We start from the raw sequence: 4,212 nt of genomic DNA on the forward strand, positions 1-4,212 counted from the left end.
CTAGTTATTATTTTTAATACTCTTTCAGAAACCTCTCCAGTCATTTGGCTTCAGGTGGTTCATCCTATTCTCTAGTGTCTTTTTCACTTAGATCTACCTGGGTAGCATCTAAAAAGGGTCCCTCAGCAATTTCTGGAAGGATATTTCTCACTCTTCTTCACAGAAAACCTCCAGTCCTGACTCCTATCTGAGGTATGACCAGCAATTTTTTTTACTTCTTCCCTGCCTCAGAGGCAGGTACTATACATTTCCACACTATCTGAGCCTCATATTGCATGTTTCCAAGGTTAGAGTAAAATACATGCAATGTCCTTTGTTGATTCTTTCAACTTTCATGGTGCCTTAACGTGCAAATGTTCTTAAAGATTTGGTGTTTCACAGAAAGAGCTCTTCGCTTTGGAGCAGGAGACATTGCATTTACAGCTCTTTAGAAGGAGACGCCTGCACCCCGAGCTCTTCAAGACACAGATCATTCTACTCATCGGGGTATACTTTACAGTTTGGGTCACAGAGTTTAAGTGGAAGCAGTAAGAAAAATCCAGAAGATTGAAGCAACATGGAGGTTGGCAAAGTAGGCAGTGAAGTGACTTTCAAAACTCCTCAAAACCAGCAGCTATTTGCTGCCATAGCTGACGCCTTTCTGGAACATATGTGTAATCTGGACATCAACTCAGAGTCCATCATGGCCCAAAACACTGGTATCATATGCACCATTGGCCCAGCCTCCCGATCTGTGGACAAGTTAAAAGAGATGATTCACGCTGGAATGAATGTGACTCATCTAAACTTCTCCCATGGAACTCATGAGTATCATGCAGAAACCATCAAAAATGTTCGAATAGCCACAGAGAGCTTTGCTTCTAGCCCTGTCCATTACCAACCTATTGCTATAGCCTTGGACACCAAAAGACCAGAGATACGAACTGGACTCATCAAGGGCAGTGGCATAGCCAAAGCAGAGCTTAAGAAGGGTAACACTCTGAAAGTCACCTTGGATGAAGTCTATATGGAGAAATGTGATGAAAATGTCCTGTGGTTAGACTACAAAAACATTTGCAAGGTGGTGGATGTTGGTAGCAAAATCTTTGTGGATGATGGGTTCATTTCTCTTCTTGTGAAGGAGAAAGCTGCCAAATTCCTTATAACTGAGGTGGATAATGGAGGCATGCTGGGCAACAAGAAGGGTGTCAGCCTTCCTGGGGCAGCTGTAGACTTGCCTGCTGTGTCTCAGAAGGATATCCAAGATCTTCACTTTGGATTAGAGCAAGGGATGGATATGGTGTTCGCATCTTTCATCTGAAAGGTAGATGATGTCCATGCTGTCAGAAAGGTCCTGGGAGAGAAAGGCAAAAACATAAAGATCATCAGCAAGATTGAAAACCACGAAGGAGTCCCAAGATTTGATGAGATCCTGGAAGCCAGTGATGGTATCATGGTTGTTCGAGGGGACTTAGGTATTGAGATCCCTGTAGAAAAGGTCTTTGTTGCTCAGAAGATGATGATTGGAAGGTGTAATAGAGCTGGGAAACCTGTTATTTGTGCCACTCAGATGCTCGAGAGCATGATTAAGAAGCCACGCCCACATGGGCTGAAGGCAGTGATGTAGCCAATGCTGTCCTGGATGGAGCTGATTGTATCATGCTATCTGGGGAGACTGCCAAAGGGGACTATCCAGTAGAAGCTGTGCGGATGCAACTCTTGATTGCCAGAGAGGCAGAGGCATCTTTCACTCAGTTGTTTGAGGAGCTTCACCACCTGGCCCCCATAACCAAGGATCCCACTGACGCTGCTGCTGTGAGTGCCATAGAGGCTTCCTTCAAGTGTTGCAGTGGGGCCATTATCGTTCTCACCAAGTCTGGCAGGTCTGTTTATCGGCTAGCTAGGTACCATCCGCAGGCTCCCATCATAGCTGTTACTCGTTCTGCTCAGGCTGCACGCCAAGCTCATCTCCACCAGGGTGTCTTTCCTGTGCTGTGCAAGGACCTTGTTCATGAGTCATGGGCTGAAGATGTGGACCTCAGGGTTAACCTTGCCATGGAAGTTGGCAAAGCTTGTGACTTTTTCAAGAAAGATGATGTGGTCATTGTACTGAATGGTTGACGCCCAGGTCCAGGTTTCACCAACGCTATGTGTGTGTGTGTTTTTTTTTTCCATAAAAGGGCATTTGAAGACCTTCTTGTGGGTGATCACAGCACCCTCCCTTCCCTGCCTCTGCCTGCATCCATTAGATCTGCAGCTATTATTGGTGTTGTCCATTCCTAGCTATTACAGGCTTTATACTGCTAAAACACCCCCCCCCCAAAAAAAGATTTAAGTCTTTTCTTAAAGAAACTTTGTCTTTCCTCCCCATTTAGAGACATCAGTATCAATTTAGCACACCCTTGGTGGTGTGTGAAGATAGAGCACCTGTGGCTCAGCTTGGGGTACTGGAGATCATCTTTGACGTAGGGGATTAAAAAGTAACATATATCAGTATTGTGTTTTAAATTGATCCAGATATCCTTCATGCACACACAAATAGGCACTAGCCATAGTCCCTCTAAGTACAAGTCCTCAACGTATATGGGCCTCTACATCTTTCCTGGCCAGAGGAAGCATCCTCCCTTTCCCCACTTCCATCTTGTAAATGAAAGTGTCTTTGTTTCACACACTTATTAAGTTAAAAATTAAGTAGAAGCTGAATCCAGCTGCTGAAAACCAATACGTTTTAGTGAATAAGCAATGGTGTCCTTTGGTAAGGCACTCTTATCTTGGGGTGAAGAAGATGCTTCCAGTCATAAGCCAGTTTTTTCCCTCCATTTGGAGGGGTGAGCCTAGGACGGAAAGGGAATTCTTCACAGAATAGTTCCCACTGTCCCAAGCAACAGGCCTTATTTACACTCCTCGCCCCTCAGCCTTCTCACATTGTGGGTGTCTGTGTTCCTCCAATATTTCTCTTCTATTTTCAATCTGGAACAAACCCACACTCGTATTGTACTGTATTTGGCTGTAGAGTACATCATTTGTCAATAAACACAAGCTGAAGCACTGGTGAGAAAAAAAAAAAAGATTTGATGTTTCAAGAACTCAAGACAATGGGGGAGGGGAGATGGAAATAAAGGGAAAAAAGCATAAGTAGTCAGCATCCTGATGACATCACTACCCTGACAGCTAGGCTTCATCCCTTTTACATCTGATGTTAACAATACTCATGTTTGAGTAAAGAACTGGTCTCAGAGCTAGGAAGGACCTGAATACAAGTTCCACCTCTGACACCAAATAATTTTGTGATTCTGGGCAATGGACTTAACCTCTCAGTGCTGTAGGCATTTCTCTAAGACCTACAATGGCAGTTCCCTCATCTGTGAGTTCCCTAGTTACCAATAAAATCACAGAATAAGAGCTCGTCCCTGTTCCCATTTCCTGTTCATGCTTATATTCAAAACTTGACTGTTGACTCTCATGATGTGGCACAGATCCCCTGATCCCCAGAATCAATCCCACACTAATTGTTATATAGTTCTCTGCTGTTTTATCTGTCTCCTTGATTCTAATGTTCATATGTCAGAATTATATAAATTGGTATATTTGTCATTTGTTTGTTGCCGTTCAGTCATTCGGTCATGTCTCACTCTTCAAAACCCCTTGGAGACCATAACACACCAGGCCCTTCTACCCCCCACTATCCCCCAAAGTCTGTCCAAGTTCGTTGAACATTGCTTCCATAACACTGTCCATCTCATCCTCTGCTTACCTTTCTCCTTATAGATAACATTTAAAATTATCAGGATGAACCTTTTCAACATATTCAATATTAGAATACTAATGCTGAAAATATGTTTCTTCCTTGAACAATTTGAATTATATATCTACCCACAATGCCAAATTTGGCCCTTGTCTATACTTCACCATTTGCTGTTCACCTTAATTTAGTCCTTTTCTTTTTATCTATTTTATCTCATCCTTTTATCTATCTCCATGCTTGATCTTTCTCTCTGACACCCCCCTCTTTCATTCTCCTTCCTCCTTTTTGTTAATTTCATTATTCCTTTGTCTGTTTCATAAACTCAACAAGAGCTCCATGGGCAAGGACGATAATTGTGCCCACTGGAGAAGCTCACTGCTATCACCAAGTTCTGTTTTCCATCATCAGAGAGTTCTGTAGCCAAATATTTGGAGAATCCAGTCATTTAGAAACAACAAGTTCTTTTAACAAGAACTTATTACAAGGAT

The 4,212-nt window shown here is 42.9% G+C and overlaps 1 pseudogene; it reads left to right on the forward strand.

Annotated features, from left to right (window-relative positions):
• Nucleotides 1–541: 541 nt before the first annotated feature.
• LOC140502671 (pyruvate kinase PKM pseudogene) lies at nucleotides 542–2,456 on the forward strand (annotated as a pseudogene).
• Nucleotides 2,457–4,212: the final 1,756 nt, after the last annotated feature.

This window comes from Notamacropus eugenii, chromosome 4, assembly GCF_028372415.1.
Source record: "Notamacropus eugenii isolate mMacEug1 chromosome 4, mMacEug1.pri_v2, whole genome shotgun sequence".
Taxonomy (NCBI): domain Eukaryota; kingdom Metazoa; phylum Chordata; class Mammalia; order Diprotodontia; family Macropodidae; genus Notamacropus; species Notamacropus eugenii.